This window comes from Anabrus simplex, chromosome 6 (assembly GCF_040414725.1).
Source record: "Anabrus simplex isolate iqAnaSimp1 chromosome 6, ASM4041472v1, whole genome shotgun sequence".
In the NCBI taxonomy this organism is placed as follows: domain Eukaryota; kingdom Metazoa; phylum Arthropoda; class Insecta; order Orthoptera; family Tettigoniidae; genus Anabrus; species Anabrus simplex.
The window spans coordinates 263,198,727-263,218,086 of record NC_090270.1 but is presented as its reverse complement, the minus strand read 5'-3'; positions in this window follow the sequence as shown (position 1 = coordinate 263,218,086).

The following is a 19,360-nucleotide window of genomic DNA, read 5'->3' as shown; positions in this document are numbered from 1 at the left end:
AGCCCCTCCTTCCTGCGCCGGCGACCAATAGCCCACCTGTACGTGGACGGTACCAGACCGCCTCGCTCCTCCTGCCCTGGAATCCACATGGAGGCCAGCCCACCACAAAATATTTAAATATTCATGAAAACATTTTAAACATCTTAGTCCTCTAAACGTTCAGTCTTGTACTAGTCGTAATACTGAAAGTTGTTTTCTGACAGTTCTTAGAGGGAGTTCAGTTTACTGCCTGCCTGAGTGGGGACAATGGATAAGATGGTATGGTTGGCATGTAAACGTGGATGGACCCACTGTGGTTGCCATGGAAATAAGTCTGTTGGCCGGCTCGTGCTGCTTGGAATTGTCAAACCTCTCAGTTATACAACAGAACACTGCAGTCTGAACGAACGAGACCCGGAAGCGAGGGGAAGGTGAAAGGAATGCAGGGAAGTGGTAACACTGTGCAATGGCAAGTGCAATGCTCCTCCCTCCAGCAATATCTGTCAAAACGCTTCTTTTAATATTACGGGTGTATATCAGGACGAGATACTGTTGGAGAAACACAAACCCGTAGAAGTATCAGAAAGGGTAATTATATTTTTCTTCATATACGCAATTCCACAAACCCTTCTAATATGCTAAGCGGATTGTTAAATCAGATCTTTATGAACCCAGGTTTCGATCTCCCCCTCCCTCCATTTTTCGATAATCGTACCCCATGTTATAACACTTGTTCCAGGCAAAGTATCGGCCGTACGGTTATGGATAGTCTTGGACCGACATTTCCAGAGCCACGTTCTTGAGACGTACATTCCTACAACGATCTTTGTTATCATGTCGTGGGGCAGTTTCCTCGTCAAGCCAGACATGGTCCCTGGCCGAATGGTTCTTCTCGTCACCAACCTGCTATCCCTTGTCACACTCTTCGAGGCCTCGCAGTGAGTATATGGTAGCAGCATAACTACACTAAGTCATTTTGACAGCATAATTAATATTGTTCTAACCAGTGTATTTTCATTGTTAAGGGGAATAAAGCCAAATATCTATTGGCACTGATCAAAGTTAATAGAAATAAGACTTGTTCAGATACCTGGGATCATACCTGCAGCTTGGAGGATGGAGTCGAGGCAATGTTCGAACGTGGGTCAATACAATATGTTCAAAATGGAGAAAAGCGACATGCACTTCGTACTATTGTAGAATTCCAGTCCACTTAAAGTCAAAAATCTACCGAACTATTGTCCGGCCAATGCCGTTATATGGAGCGAAATACTGACCCGGGACTAAAAGTACCAAAAGTCGGCTTCATGCAATGGAAATGCATATGGTTCGCAGGATAAATCTGTATTTCCATCCAGGATCACACTCCCGAAAACATCTCAGGCATAAGTTTGGTATCGGCAGCTTTCAAGATGAAATGCGGAAAAGGTGACTGTGATGGTTTGTCTACATCTTACGGGAATCATCTGGAACAGTCAACGAAATACCCTATCACTTTTTCATCGACAGCAAAATACCGCGTAACATACCCAGGCAATGATGGAGGCCATTATCAACATTGAAAATGAGAAAAATAGGCATTTGTCCAATTGATGCACAGGAGCGAGTGAAGTGGTGATCGATAATCCTAACATTAGATCTTGCCGTAGAGGTGGCGATGATCTAATCGTTTGCATATAGAACTTCCAATTTAACAAAATGCACTACAGTCAGAGTACGTAGACAATGTTGCCAGCATCATGTAGTGTCAGAACCTGGTGAAACTATACTTAACTGGTGCTCACTGATATTGTCGGAATATGAAGTCAGTGACCATGGTTCTACATTAAATGTCTACTAAATTTGTACAGTCCTTCTCTTCTATAATACTATTAAATTTACAAAAACGTGGTTCCCTTTCCATACTTCTTCGTAGCAGATGATTTTAACAATGTAGAATGACTACAAACTAACAGCAACTTTTTCTAAGCCATGACATATGACTTAGAACTGGGTGACATCCGAAAATTTGAGCAACGGAAACAGTGTCATATAACAAACCGTGCGACAGCAGTGTAACCTAGCAACCGTGCAGGCTGTTTCTTATGGCTAGCGAGCATCTGAAATTAGTAGTCGTTGACGGATGGCCATGACCGAGAGACATATAAGGCATTTGATATTCACATAGGGAAATTTGGCACTATATCTTTTTATCCTTAATCAAGATGACTAAGATGTTGAAATATAACAGAGATTGATCCAATCTTGACAACTGGATTTTAAAATGCAAATGGAATTATAAGGACAGTTTCAGAAGAAGGATTCGCTATCTTCCTATAGCATCGTTGGATTTGGTAAGTGTTGATGCGTCTGTCTATTTGCAGTTACGTATTACAATTATTACAAACCTGTATTTACAAAATTGTGATTTTCTCACTGTGGTTGAAATATTCAATGGCTAATTCAGCATTGCTGGTTCACAGATGTGTTATTTTGTGTATGAGACACACATTAAAATCTCATTACGCTCGTTCTGGTTCGCTGTCAAGGACCAGATCACTCACAACGCCATGTATCAATCTGCTACGAATCTAAGTACGGCAATCGTGTTATGTTTGAAGCAGTTCTCCACTTTACCCTACCTGTATTCCGTGCTAATCTTTTCATTTCTACATAAGTGCTACATCATACATCTACCCTAATCTGCTTGTCATATTCATACTTCGGTCTACCCCTACCGTTATTACCACCTACAATTCCCACAGAACAAGTTCTGGGTGTCTTAAGATGTGCCCTATCACTCCATACCTTCCTATGGTCAAATTTCGCCAAATCGTTCTTCTCTCACCAATTCGATTCAGTATCTCTTCATTAGTGATTCTATCTACCCACCTCACCTTCAGCATTCTTCTGCAACATTGCATTTCAAAAGTTTCCCTTCTCTTTCTTTCTGAGGTAATTACCGTCCATGTGTCAATTCCACACAATGCCACGCTCCAAACGAAATTCTTCAAAACTATCTTTCTAACTTCTATATTAATATTCGAAGTGAACACATTTCTTTTCTTAATAAAAACTTTCATTGCTTGTCCTAAACTACATTTTTACTCTAGTTACCTCTGCCATCATTAGTTATTTTATCAGCGAAGTAACAGTATTCATCTACTTCCTTTAAGACTTCATTTCCTAATCTAATACTTCCTGCATCACCTGAATTCATTCGACTGCACTCCGTTACTTTTGTTTTGGATCTGTTAATTTTCATCTTCTGATCCTTCTTTAACACTGTGTCCATACTATCCAACAATTTCTCCAGATCTTCTGCGGACTCAGATAAAATAACAAATCAAAGTTTGGATGGATTTACTCTCACTGGATTGCGAGTCTGTTTCCAAATTCCTCTTTGATTTCTCTCGCTGTCCGCTTTACGTAAACAATAAAAAGGGGACGGGACAAAGTGCAGATTTGCGTCACTCCTTTCTGGACTGCTGATTCCTTTTTATAATCCTCGATTTTTATCACTTCAGACCGATTTTTAGACAGGTTCAGAATAAATTTTATTTCTCAGTATCCGATCCCGTTGACCTTCAGCCTCTCAAATAGCTAGGTCCAATCAACATTGTCGAATACCTTTTCTATATCCGCGAATCATATACTACACCCTACCGGGCTTCGAATGGATGACCCACGCATAAGAATGCCTCCACGTAACGGGGTAAACACCCACGGATGAGATTGGATTGAAGAGCGGGTCGAATCGCTTAACGAGCTTCGAACCGCTCCCCTTCCTACTTTCTGTGCTGGCCCGGCAGCCTGAGCACTTGGGGAAGTGGTACGTTCGAAAGAAAAACAAAAACTAATACTTAAGATGGAGCCTTATGTCTATAATATGAAAGTAGGATCTCTGGGTTCAAATGCCTATTGGATACTGCTTAGCACTGCTACAAATGACAAGAATCATAAAATAGGGGTTACGAATACAAATTTATTCAAATATGACCATTTAAAAAAAAGTTGACACAGCTCTATACAATGACTCTCCACATATGGGAGGAAAAGAAAATAATAATTCCTTTAAAATACGAATCGCCCATGGGCGTCGTCTGCATAACGGTATGATTGAGGTTTTGCGACTTGCTATCGTTCATTTTTCCTCATTAATTCATACCGTTCATGAAATTTGTACATTATTCTGTCGATCACACCGTGAGATGACCTGATGTCCCTATACACAAATATTACTAGCTGTTCTAAGCACGAATCATAACCGGGGCCTACACTACATAATATCATATTAAAAGACACATTTGCATAATGCACAAACAAACACAAATACCATTTTTGCTAAACCCCGGACTCCTCATCTATCACCAAGACCGCACAACGTGCACATAGGTTCTGTTTGAACTCAAAAATATGTGCACATAATTACGAAACATACACAGATATATGGATATATACACTTCATGCACAAAGGAGAGCCATTCCTAGAAAAAAAACAGCATGGTTATCAATGTCTCCGGCCCAAGGCGCACACCTGGAGCAACCAGCTCAAGGGCGCCCTCATAATCCGGAGTCGAACTGGCCGACTCCCGACCGAGAGGTACTGTGGGTTTCTGTAGATCCCTAGAATAGTTACAATCTCATATCGCCGGATATCTGGGGGGATCCCTACTCATTTATTAAATACCTTTAAAAGAAATCGCCGTGATCTTATCATTATACAAGTATTCTTAGCTAAGCCATTTAAACCAACCGAGGGGAGCGCGAGGTTGACCCAGGGCTCCAAGTTAGTCTTAACACAATGGTTTAAAGGGATCCCTCTGTCACGAGGGCGAGAGCCTGACATTCACAACAAAAAAAAACAAGGAAGGGAGGGCGGTCATTCACTTCGCACGGCCGTTCTGATTCTTCTCTCGCTCACACGTCTACCCTCTCATCTCGGGGACACACATTCATGGCCCGCTTCATTTGCTTATCCATATTATTATGGAATTCCCATGAAATACTCTTTTTATTCACTCCCTTCTCATTATTATCACTGAGACTGTGGGCACGATCACTTCTCAATCATCTCATCGTAAATTCCTATTCGGCTTTCCCACTACGTCTCATATCGCGTATCTTCTTCCCTTGGGCCTATGGCTCTCATGGCTCCTCGTTCATACCACATAAAATACACTTATATTTAAACCTTCTGACCAAAGATTAAGGACTCCTGCCCTGGGTCTCACCCCGGCTATAGATAAAAAGAACACTCCAAACCATTATGGCCAATTAATCAAAAATCACGGGAAACTTGCACCTGGTTCCACACACCTATCTAAATCACACAATATGTACCTCTCCCGGTCGGGATTTCTTCTTTCTTGCAGTCCATGCACTGATTATATCTGTAAGCTAGGCATGCATTGTCTGACTGACCCATGAGTTTCCCTGGCATATACGACAATCACGTGGGACAGTGACTACCAACATTTCGACATGTTTGCTTGCTCGCCAAATTCCATTTTTCCAACCGCCCTTACGGGAAACTCAAATATTCTCCTAACCTTGTTCCCATATTTGCTAGGACATTCTACATTTCACTAAAAATATAACCCTCACGATAAGCTAATCATTAAGAAAGAAATATGAGTCGTCCGGGAATTTAGCTCCCTTGAATTTACTTCAACATTATAAAAATCAATAAAATTTCCATATAGGACATGCATTAACTTACAACATTTTGATATTTACAAAAGAACGCTAATCCTATCCCCGGGTTATGTCATGCTTAGAAATTAAATTTGGACATCACTCATCTGTTTGGTGGCCGTTGTTTCTCCTTCCACGGGAGACCCATGGTGAAGTTCTTAGTACTCCATGACCACTCGGTAAATGACGGGCGTGCAGTCCTTCATCCCTGGTCCATACAAGTCCGACATCCTGGGGGACTCGTCACAGCTGAAATCTTACAGTAATCCAAGTGGGTAACACTTTTACACTCGTCACACGTCCTCTATTTTCAGAGTTTACACCACGAATAAGACGGACCTTCAAATTACGGCGGGCGCGTTCACAGTAAGAATCGGGTAGCTCACGAGACTCGAGCCCCTGATTCAAAGCAACACTTTGGGTGATACCAAATTATGAATTTCACTGACTCATTAAACCGGCAGTTTCTCAGCCGTATTCTGCTACTTGTTGGTAAGTTATGCTCGCGGTTTTTACTAGTTTGACACGCAGCACAGAAACAATACCTAGGCTCGTTTGGCCTCCCGTTCACTTCACAAAGCGTGCTGGACACAATGGCGCTTTCAATACGCGGTCAAGGGTTTCTGACTTAAACTGGGGCACCGCGGGACGCAGTGTCCTTCTCAACGACCGTAAAAGAACAACCGTCTCTGCAATGGCCTGCCCGGCCTATATTATCTTGCCCGCCGGAAGCTTGGGGGCGTCAACGTTCACGGTTCATTAGGAACAAGAGCTCCTTTCGTACCAAGAATTGACGATATTTAAACAGTGCATCTTGTAGCCCTCTGTCTCCTCTTTCATTTGAGCCAGGCGTGCTGGACCTACGATCAGCAGTTTTTATGTAATTTGCTTCCCGCCTTTGATTAATTCATTAGCGTCCCTCGGGAGGTCGAGTCGACTTTGAGCGCGACTCTTGGCTTGGGTGACGCCGCTGTATCCACATGTGTTAGCGATATGTTACACCTTGACAGCTGGTGACCTCATTTCTTCCCCTGCATAAGTTATTACATATTTTTAGTCTGGGGAACGCAGAAAATTCCGCTCTATTCAATGGTGTGTCTCGCATAATTTTCCTATGTTTGGATTAAAATATCATTCCATTGTTTACGCGCCAAAGTCCGACGTTGGCACCCGTGACACGTGCATAAAAAACCGGAAGTTCCTTATGTTCGTTTGGAACTCTGGGAAGCTAGGCCACACCTCGGGGCGTATCTGACTACTCCAGCATCGCGTCCCCTTCTATCTCTCTCTGCAAGTTGAGAGCGTATTTCCGCGGGGGCTTGGCTTTTGCCCTGTCCTCCCTTTGTTCGCAGGCGCTCTTTTCGCGGGTTCCGTTCTGGCAGGATGCCGCTCGATCCCCTTCGCCCATACTGCTACCAATGACGCGAACTTTAGGAGTAATTTTAATGGAGTATAAAGGCCCATATCATTCCCATGAGCTGTACAGGACACTGTACGGTTTCATTCTCCTCCTGCTTCATCAAAGAAAAATCACGAACTGGGGATTTTTCTTTCCCTTTTAACTGTCTCGGAAAGTAGTCACTGGTGATGGTCGCGTAACTTGTGGACCTTCTCGGTCAACTCTGTGTTCTCCAGTTGTATCTGGTAGCCTAGATTAATTAAAGCGTTCCTAATACCGGTCCTCTCAGACCATTCTGGACAATCTTCACAGGTTGATGCCTCGGACTCGCTCCCTTCTTCCAAAACAATGTGATTCACGGCATCATCTTCTTCATCGGCTTCCATTTCTTCCATTGGATCCGGGTTGTCTTCGTCATCCTCGGCTTCTCCTGGTTCTTCTTCCTCCGGACCTTCTTCAGGGTGTTGTCCTGGGGCGTGGTACAGTTTGAGATTTGCAGCATTGTAAGTGGCCTCTGTTCTCCCATCCATTGACTGTACTTTGTAGGCATTATTCTCTAGGTTCTGGATTATCCTATACGGCCCGATGTAAAGTTCTGCAAACTTGTGGTAGTACTTTCTCGGAGGGTCGGACATGGCTGGTCGTTTGACTAAAACTAGTTCTCCCACACGAAGTGGCCGATGAAATCTCCGGTTTCGATGACATCTGAGCCTCTTCTCTGCCTGGGCCTTGAGATGGTCCAAAGCTATCCTCACACGAAGTTCAGCCGAAGGCCTGGGATCTTCTGGGCACTGTAGCACGCGGTGCCACGGTCTCTCTGGTTTCTGATCGAAATGTACCGCTATCGGGATCTGCCCCGTAGATTCATGAATCGTCCCGTTGATGCACTCCATGATGATTGGAAGAACATCAACCCATCGCCAATGCTGTCTAGCGCAATACACTCTGCAAAATTTCGCTATTTCGCGCATGATCCTTTCTGATGGATTGGACTCAGGATGCCTAATAGAACTGAAGATATGCTGGATTTGGAGTTGCTCGATCTCGCGTTTGAACATGGCGGACGTGAACTGAGACCCATGGTCACTCAATATCTTATCTGGCTTCCCCATAGATGGAATGATCTTATTTCGGATCTGTGTCAGTACCGACCTGGAGTTTGCCTTCTGTACTGGGCACAGCATCACATACTTCGAGAAAACATCTACGCAGACCAAAATGAATTGTAACCCTCTAATTGCCTTGGGCAAGGGCCCGTAAAAGTCTATCGCAAATAGCTCTCGTGGCTTCTCTGGCAACAGCGGTTTAGGTGGTTGCCGCAGGAGATAGGTATTTGGTTTGATTCGTTGACAAGTATCACATGTTGTCAACACGGTCCTAATCATCCGCCTCATTCTCGGCCAGACAAAGGTCTCCTGTAGTGTCGAGGTAACTTTATCGATTCCCGCATGACCGATGGAATGATGTGCGAGCCAAATCAGTTCCACTTGTAGCACGGGCGGAACAACAATACGGTATTTCGTATGATCTTCATCTATGAACTGGTGAAGGATCCCGTTGAAATAGTTATATTTTGGTGCCTGCCTCTCACTCTCCTGGTATTCAGGCGTTCCTGCTGGTATCCTCTTCCTGAAGAAATCGATCAATCGTCGGGTCGCGGGCCAATTCTCTTGCTCTTCTCCGATGCGTTGTAGCCTGTCCAACGTCTCACGGTCACCCCCGCTCAACTCTATGTGATGAAGAACTTGGGCTTCCGGTTCGGGGTTTCGGCTTAATGCGTCGGCAATCACGTTGTCCTTTCCTGCACAATGTTCGATCTCTAAGTCGAATTGTTGGATGAATAACGTCCAGCGGTTTACTCTCTCGGATGCCATCGTCGACTTCAAAGCGAAGGTCAAAGCTTTAGGGTCTGTCCGCAGCACGACCGGGAATCCGTATATATACTTCCTCCAGTGACTGAGGGCTGTAACAATTGCCAACATCTCTAATTCCGTGACGGTATATTGGCACTCATGAGCCCGAAGTCTACGACTCATGAACGCGATGTAGTTTCTGCGTTTTTCCTGATCCGGCGTCTCCTGGTACAATACCGCCCCTACACCTATCATGGATGCATCGGTTTGGACTACGAATTTGCTCGAAAAGTCGGGGTACCCAAGCTTGATGCTGTTGGCAAGTAATTCTTTTGTCATTTGGAAAGCTTCGTCACAGTTTGAATCCCGCTTCCATCTATTGTTCTTCTTCAGGAGGTCCTGAAGAGGAGCTACCGCCTCAGTGTAACTGGGGCAATGATCGGCGAAAAACCCGCAGATTCCCAAAAACTGCCTGATGTGTTTGACTCGTGTTGGTTTGGGGAAATTTTGAATAGCTTGGATCTTAACGGGGTTCGGAGCGACACCCTCCGAATCTATGACGTGTCCCAGGAACAAAATGCTTTTCTGGCAAAAGTTCGACTTATCCAAATTAATTTTGAAGTTGTTTTTATTCAATTCTGCTAATAACAGGTTCAAGTGTTCCAAATGCTCCTCCAGAGTCTCGCCCGCAATCAAAATGTCGTCTATATATCGCACTGTAAAGTTCTTCACCTGCTCGCTCAAATTCCTATCAAGTGCCCTTATCAAAGCCGATCCTGCGTTCTTGACGCCGAACGGCACACGGTTGTAGACGTACGTCTGTCCGTCAAACATGAATCCCGTCAGTACCTTGGATTCCCCTGACAACTCAATGTGGTGGTAGGACGATCTCAAGTCGACCCCAGAAAAATAATTTTTGTGACTAAACTTCTTCAAAATATCCTTAATGTTTGGTGCCCTATCGTACTCTGGTACCAAGCGCTCGTTAATTGCACGTGCGTCTAGGCACACCCTCAGCGAAACGTTCGTCTTCTCCACGATGACTAAAGGGTTTAAAAATGGCGTCGGAGATTTGGAAATTAACTGGTTTTCTTCCATATCCTTGATGATAGGTCGTACCTTGGCATAATGTTTTTCGGGAATCGGGTACGGATTCCGTCGAAAAGGTTCCCAACTTGTGACGACGAAATTGTATTTGAAATTCGAAATTTTTCCCGGGTGTGACCCAAATGCATCGCGGTGGCGTTCCAAGATTTCTTTCAGTCTAGCTCTTCCCTCTTCACCTATCATTGCTTTATTAATTTTTGATAGCACTGCCTCCTCAAATGTCGGTTCTTCTTCTTCCTGTTCCAAGTTTGCAACCATTCTTTCGAGTCCGATTATTATCTCTTCCTCCTGATGTTTCCCATCCAGAATCTGATCAGGACGGACTTCCTCGTTGTAGGTCACTTGAGTAGTCCAAATCCTCTCATCGACTACGCAGTCTCCAATTTCGTTTAGTTTCACCCCTTCGGAATGCATGTTGATCTCTAGCCTGATCTCATTTCGGTGCATGTCGATAACTGCCTTATAGTCCCTCCAGAAGTCGGCGCCTAATATAATGTTGTATTCCATCTTCTCGAGGATGATGAATGGATGTGAAGTAATGGCCTCTCCGATCTGCAAATCTAAATAAACCTGAGCCTTGCACACAGTGGTGCGATCTGGGATGATTCCTCGTACCTTCATGTTAGAGACAGGTAATAATGGGATCTGCTCCTTCGATTGGATTTCCCGTATGAGCGTTCTAGATACGACGCTTACGCTGGCTCCCGTGTCTACAAGAGAGCGCACGCGCAATCCATTAGCTCTGATGTACACCACTGGTAATTCCCTGATAATCCTCTTATTCTGTCGGTGTGCGTCTTCGATCAAGTCCTCGGGTTGGATCACCCACGCAGCTATGGTAACTGACGTCCACTGCGATTTGAAAGAATGGCTGCTCCCCGAACCGCAGGCTATCTCCTCACTGGTTAGGCGAATTTTTTTTTTTGCGCTCCGGAGCTAACGGCATACTCCGGAGCCTGGGGGTTCAATTCTCTTCCACGTCCTTCCTTCTTGTGGGCTTGCAGTTGCAGGCTTTCTGCCCCTTCGCACATTCCCGCGGCGGCCATACCCTGTATGGGTCTCTGCCACTTGTCAATACCGGGCGGCGTGTTTCGCAGTTGTTCCACATACTGTCGCGATTCATTCCTGCGATCTCGTATGTACTCTTCCCTTCTCCCTGGTCGTTGCCCTGTCGACCGTTGTCCGCTCGCTCCCCAATTCTGGTACGGCCTCCTCCGCTGTCCATACTGGCGATACCGAAGCCTTGGCCCCTGATTCATCCTCTCACGGGGTCCTGGTTCGCGGGTGTTCCAGCCCTCCTGGTATTCCCGTTTCGGTCCATTCCATGTCTGGGGACCCCAATCACTCCTAATTCTCGAGGGATACATCTCCCGAACTTCATTCGTACTAGTCCCCTGGTTCTTCCTTTTAGGTGGGCTTTCATCTTGAGCTAGGTCGACAACATGGACCGCCTCGCTATGGCGATGTCGCGCCTGCATTCCACTCGTTTGATCGAGCTGCCTCAATATTTGTTCAGCATCGACCGCATTTCGGACATTCGCCGCTATGAGCACCTTCTGTACTTCCGGTGGGAGCTGTTTCCCGATGGCGGAAATCAACTCTAGCTCTGTGGGAGGACTATCCAGTTCTTTAAACTTCAACAACTGGCCCACGAAGTACTCGCAGAAGCGGGTCTGCCCTGCGCCAGAATACCTTCGCGAATACAATTCCAGCCTCAAATTCTGTTGCGTCTCGATCCCCCAATACTTCTCGAGGAAGCGCCGCCGGAACTCCTCATACCCATCGAAACAATATTTGAACGCCCGGTACCAGACCAAAGGCTGATCCGTTAGGTACCGTTCGACTACTCTGAGTTTTCGGTCCGCTGGAACTCGATGATCAATGAAGTATTGGTCTACCTCAGCAAGGAAACCTTTCGGGGTAAGATGAGTGTTTGACCCGAATTTCTTCGGCTCGTCATTCGTCATCCGGAGGAGATTATATACCGGAATTGCTCCACTATCTTGCGGGGTCGATTGTCCCCGAGGTGCATTATGCAATTGTGCATTTTCATTTCCCTGCGAAACGTCGACGTTGGCCTCGTGACCAATACTACTGGGCGGACTCACTCTGTCAACGCTATCCTGCTTCTTGAGGATCGATCGCATCACGATCTCACCTCTCGCCTCTTGGAACTTTAACAACTCGACCTCCTCCCGGATCTCCTTAATAAGCTCCGTGTGGACTTCTACTTGGACGGCAGCCTTGTGAGTCTCGTTGCCCCACTCTTCCACCTGTCGGTTCAGGCCTTGGATTTTCCCTCGGACTTCTTCTTGTTCCGTTTCCATCTCTTCGGTCACCTCCTTCCGAAGCTCCATGACTTCTCCATGGGCCTGAGTCTGGACTTCCTTGAGCTTAGCGGTCGCAATATCCTGCACTTGGGTCAGGCGGTCACTGACTTCCTTCGCCACCTTGTCGAGGGCCTCCGTCGTGTGCGTCCTTAGTTCTCGGACTTCCGCCTTGGCCTCCTGCATGTCTCTTGCAACATCCTCCACGCGGGTGCTCACCTTCTCCATCTCTTCCTCGCACGCGCTTACTCTGGTGTCCGTCACGTCGATCCTATTGGTCACCCTAATCTCTACTTGCTTTAACTGCTGGATGACGTCTTCTAACTTCCCCTCTAACGCCTCGGTCATCTTTGCCTCCAGCCTCGCGGCGTTCTCATCGCTACGTTCACGACCTAACCTCATATCCTCTGCGAGCTCGTCTAGCGAAGCCTTATTCGCGGCCGCCTGAGCCTGGCAAAGCTCTGCCTGCGTGTCTAATTGTTCTTTCAACAGTTCCCCCTGCTTCTCGAACTGCGCCTTAACGTCTGCCGCCTGCTTGCCTAGCTGCGCTTTAACGTCTGTTGCCTGCTTGCCTAGCTGATTTAATTGTTCCCTTAAAAGTTCCCAGTCTTCCTTTGCCTTTTCTTCGCGTTCTGCCAATAATTGGCGCATCATATCCCTCATGACCTCCATGTCCATATTAAAATCAATTTTGGAGAAAGCGGATCTCCCGTGGGCAGAAAATGACCACCGGTGATCAACAGAAAGCATAGACACATTCAAAAATTTTTTTTTTTAATAGAAATTTCAGCGTGACCTAACTTTACTCGAAATTCCGACAAATCAATCCAAACTGGGCCTTACAAACGGCTTGTGTCACGCCCCCTACCATATTAATGTCATAATTCATTGTATAGGAAATTTCGTCATATCATTTGACAATAATAATAACAACAATAATACTGATTCTACGTTAGCCCTTAACCTGGAATAAGTTTTCCAATCTCGCGCGCGGCCTACCGTGGGCTCGATTTTACGTATGCCGGAAACATGGCATACCCCAGTCACTAATGGATGTTATCACCTTGAGATTGGTAAGATGACGTTAGCAGACAATTACCCGTCTCAAACTGGCAACATCGCATCTGTCACTGCGCAAAAATTAGAGCCTGGGTGGAGGTACCCTGCTCTATCCGCGGCGTCTAAAGCCCTCTCGAAAAAATATTTATATCTGCCAAATGTTGTCACCTCAGCGCACAATCTTTGGCCGATACCCGTAACTGGCGAAATTTGAAGAATTTTGCCGGCCGTTTTAACCTCACACTGAGAGAACCATAACACTGTCTCCCAACGAACTGACGACTTCATAGTCTGTCCCGGGTATCCATTTTGAATTTATGAGCGACACTCATGCGGATTTCCACTTAAACTGGACACATGATTTTTCTGTTCTTGTCATTTTCCTATCCTATTTATTATTCACGTCGCTCCCTTTCATGGCTGATCTTGTGTGAGTTATCATCACGAGTTGTGACTTACGCACACCCGTACGATGACCATGACAGTCCGGCTGAGTATCACACAATCAGAACAACCCTTGCAGTATCCAATTTATAATTATGAATCTTAGCACTTCGGACATGTGCTTAACGTCTCCATCCGTTCGGTTACGTGGCGGGTACTCCATTTCAAATAATTGCCAACCCGTTCGATACCAAATGTAATCAGATTGTGGCACGAACCTGGCAATTTGACTCCATCATAGCACACTATCCTCCCTGTGGGCGGCCTATCTCTTACTCAAAATGCTCCAGCGTACACTATAAACAATGCCCAGCCACGAAGGGCGCCAAGTATACACCCTACCGGGCTTCGAATGGATGACCCACGCATAAGAATGCCTCCACGTAACGGGGTAAACACCCACGGATGAGATTGGATTGAAGAGCGGGTCGAATCGCTTAACGAGCTTCGAACCGCTCCCCTTCCTACTTTCTGTGCTGGCCCGGCAGCCTGAGCACTTGGGGAAGTGGTACGTTCGAAAGAAAAACAAAAACTAATACTTAAGATGGAGCCTTATGTCTATAATATGAAAGTAGGATCTCTGGGTTCAAATGCCTATTGGATACTGCTTAGCACTGCTACAAATGACAAGAATCATAAAATAGGGGTTACGAATACAAATTTATTCAAATATGACCATTTAAAAAAAAGTTGACACAGCTCTATACAATGACTCTCCACATATGGGAGGAAAAGAAAATAATAATTCCTTTAAAATACGAATCGCCCATGGGCGTCGTCTGCATAACGGTATGATTGAGGTTTTGCGACTTGCTATCGTTCATTTTTCCTCATTAATTCATACCGTTCATGAAATTTGTACATTATTCTGTCGATCACACCGTGAGATGACCTGATGTCCCTATACACAAATATTACTAGCTGTTCTAAGCACGAATCATAACCGGGGCCTACACTACATAATATCATATTAAAAGACACATTTGCATAATGCACAAACACAAATACCATTTTTGCTAAACCCCGGACTCCTCATCTATCACCAAGACCACACAACGTGCACATAGGTTCTGTTTGAACTCAAAAATATGTGCACATAATTACGAAACATACACAGATATATGGATATATACACTTCATGCACAAAGGAGAGCCATTCCTAGAAAAAAAACAGCATGGTTATCAATGTCTCCGGCCCAAGGCGCACACCTGGAGCAACCCGCTCGAGGGCGCCCTCATAATCCGGAGTCGAACTGGCCGACTCCCGACCGAGAGGTACTGTGGGTTTCTGTAGATCCCTAGAATAGTGAAACCGTACAGTGTCCTGTACAGCTCATGGGAATGATATGGGCTTTTATATTCCATTAAAATTACTCCTAAAGGTCGCGTCATTGGTAGCAGTATGGGCGAAGGGGATCGAGCGGCGTCATGCCAGAACGGAACCCGCGAAAAGAACGCCTGCGAACAAAGGGAGGACAGGGCAAAAGCCAAGCCCCCGCGGAAATACGCTCTCAACTTGCAGAGAGAGATAGAAGGGGACGCGATGCTGGAGTAGTCAGATACGCCCCGAGGTGTGGTCTAGCTTCCCAGAGTTCCAAACGAACATAAGGAACTTCCGGTTTTTTATGCACGTGTCACGGGTGCCAACGTCGGACTTTGGCGCGTAAACAATGGAATGATATTTTAATCCAGACATAGGAAAATTATGTGAGACACACCATTGAATAGAGCGGAATTTTCTGCGTTCCCCAGACTAAAAATATGTAATAACTTATGCAGGGGAAGAAATGAGGTCACCAGCTGTCAAGATGTAACATATCGCTAACACATGTGGATACAGCGGCGTCACCCAAGCCAAGAGTCGCGCTCAAAATTGACTCCACCTCCCGAGGGACGCTTATGAATTAATCAAAGGCGGGAAGCAAATTACATAAAAACTGCTGATCGTAGGTCCAGCACGCCTGGCTCAAATGAAAGAGGAGACAGAGGGCTACAAGATGCAATATTTCAATATCGTCAATTCTTGGTGTGAAAGGAGCTCTTGTTCTTAATGAACCGTGAACGTTGACGCCCCCAAGCTTCCGGCGGGCAAGATAATATAGGCCGAGCAGGCCATTGCAGAGACAGTTGTTCTTTTACGGTCGTTGAGAAGGACACTATGTCCCGCGGTGCCCCAGTTTAAGTCAGAAACCCTTGACCGCGTATTGGAAGCGCCATTGTGTCCAGCACGCTTTGTGAAGTGAACGGGAGGCCAACGAGCCTAGGTATTGTTTCTGTGCTGCGTGTCAAACTAGTAAAAACCGCGAGCATAACTTACCAACAAGTAGCAGAATACGGCTGAGAAACTGCCGGTTTAATGAGTCAGTGAAATTCATAATTTGGTATCACCCAAAGTGTTACTTTGAATCAGGGGCTCGAGTCTCGTGAGCCACCCGATTCTTACTGTGAACGCGCCCGCCGTGGTTTGAAAGACCGCCTTCTTCGTGGGTGTAAATTCTGAAATAGAGGCCGTGTGACGAGTGTAAAGTGTACCCATCTTGGATTACTGTAAGATTTCAGCTGTGACGAGTCCCCCAGGATGTCGGACTTGTATGGACCAGGGATGAAGGACTGCACGCCCGCCACCTACCGAGTGGTCATGGAGTACTAAGAACTTCACCATGGGTCTCCCGTGGAAGGAGAGACAACGGCCACCAAACAGATGAGTGATGTCCAAGTTTAATTTCTAAGCATGACATAACCCGGGGATAGGATTAGCGTTCTTTTGTAAATATCAAAATGTTGTAAGTTAATGCATGTCCTATATGGAATTTTTATTGATTTTTATAATGTTGAAGTAAAATTCAAGGGAGCTAAATTCCCGGACGACTCATATTTCTTTCTTAATGATTAGCTTATCGTGAGGGTTATATTTTTAGTGAAATGTAGAATGTCCTAGCAAATATGGGAACAAGGTTAGGAGAATATTTGAGTTTCCCGTAGGGGCGGTTGGAAAAATGGAATTTGGCGAGCAAGGAAACATGTCGAGATGTTGGTAGTCACTGTCCCACGTGGTTGTCAAATATGCCAGGGAAACTCATGGGTCAGTCAGACAATGCATGCCTAGCTTACAGATATAATCAGTGCATGGACTGCAAGAAAGAAGAAATCCCGACCGGGAGAGGTACATATTGTGTGATTTAGACAGGTGTGTGGAACCATGTGCAAGTTTCCTGTGATTTTTGATTAATTGGCCATAATGGTTTGGAGTGGTTTTTTTTATCTATAGCCGGGGTGAGACCCAGGGGCATGAGTCCTTAATCTTTGGTCAGAAGGTTTAAATATAAGTGTATCTTATGTGGTATGAACGAGGAGCCATGAGAGCCATAGGCCCAAGGGAAGAAGATACGCGATATGAGACGTAGTGAGAAGGCCGAATAGGAATTTACGATGAGATGATTGAGAAGTGATCGTGCCCACAGTCTCAGTGATAATAATGAGAAGGGAGTGAATAAAAAGAGTATTTCATGGGAATTCCATAATGATATGAATAAGCAAATGAAGCGGGCCATGGATATGTGTGTCCCCGAGATGAGAGGGTAGACGTGTGAGCGAGAGAAGAATCAGAACGGCCGTGCGAAGTGAATGGCCGGCCTTCCTTTTTTTGTGAATGTCTAGCTCTCGCCCTCGTGACAAAAGGGTCCCGTATCCCATTGTGTTAGGGCTTGGAGCCTGGTCTGCCCGCGTTCTTTTGTTTGGGTTAAATGGCTTAGCTAAGAATACTTGTATAATGATAATATCACGGTAACTTCTTTTAAAGGTATTTAATAAATGAGTAGGGATCCCCCCAGATATCCGGCGATATGAGATTGTAGCTATTCTCGGGATCTACAGAAACCCACAGTACCTCTCGGTCGGGAGTCTGCCAGTTCGACTCCGGATTATGATGGCGCCCTTGAGCGAGCTGCTCCAAGCTTACGCCTTGGGCCGGAGACAGTGATAACCATGTTGTTTCTTTTCTCTAGGAATGGCTCTCCTTTGTGCATGAAGTGTATATATCCATATATCTGTGTATGTTTCGTAATTATGTGCACATATCTTTGAGTTCAAACAGAACCTATGTGCACGTTGTGTGGTCTTGGTGATAGATGAGGAGTCCGGGGTTTAGCAAAAATGGTATTTGTGTTTGTGTGTGCATTATGCAAATGTGTCTTTTAATATGATGTTATGTAGTGTAGGCCCCGGTTATGTTCGTGCTTAGAACAGCTAGTAATATTTGTGAATAGGGACATCAGGTCATCTCACGGTGTGATCGACAGAATAATGTACAAATTTCATGAACGGTATGAATTAATGAGGACAAATGAACGATAGCAAGTCGCAAAACCTCAATCATGCCGTTATGCAGACGACGCCCATGGGCGATTCGTATTTTAAAGTGATTATTATTTCCTTTTCCTCCCATATGTGGAGAGTCATTGTATAGAGCTGTGTCAATTTTTTTTAAATTGTCATATTTTGAATAAATTTGTATTCGTAACCCCTATTTTATGATTCTTGTCATTTGTAGCAGTGCTAAGCAGTATCCAATAGGCATTTGAACCCAGAGATCCTACTTTCATATTAGACATAAGGCTCCATCTTAAGTATTAGTTTTTTTTTTCTCCTCGAACGTACCACTTCCCCAAGTGCTCAGGCTGCCGGGCCGGCACAGAAAGTAGGAAGGGGAGCGGTTCGAAGCTCGTTAAGCAATTCGACCCGCTCTTCAATCCAATCTCATCCGTGGGTGTTTACCCCATTACGTGGAGGCATTCTTATGCGTGGGTCATCCATTCGAAGCCCGGTAGGGTGTAATAGTTACAATCTCATATCGCCGGATATCTGGGGGGATCCCTACTCATTTATTAAATACCTTTAAAAGAAATCGCCGTGATCTTATCATTATACAAGTATTCTTAGCTAAGCCATTTAAACCAACCGAGGGGAGCGCGAGGTTGACCCAGGGCTCCAAGTTAGTCTTAACACAATGGTTTAAAGGGATCCCTCTGTCACGAGGGCGAGAGCCTGACATTCACAACAAAAAAAAACAAGGAAGGGAGGGCGGTCATTCACTTCGCACGGCCGTTCTGATTCTTCTCTCGCTCACACGTCTACCCTCTCATCTCGGGGACACACATTCATGGCCCGCTTCATTTGCTTATCCATATTACTATGGAATTCCCATGAAATACTCTTTTTATTCACTCCCTTCTCATTATTGTCACTGAGACTGTGGGCACGATCACTTCTCAATCATCTCATCGTAAATTCCTATTCGGCCTTCCCACTACGTCTCATATCGCGTATCTTCTTCCCTTGGGCCTATGGCTCTCATGGCTCCTCGTTCATACCACATAAATACACTTATATTTAAACCTTCTGACCAAAGATTAAGGACTCCTGCCCTGGGTCTCGCCCCGGCTATAGAAAAAAAAACACTCCAAACCATTATGGCCAATTAATCAAAAATCACGGGAAACTTGCACCTGGTTCCACAC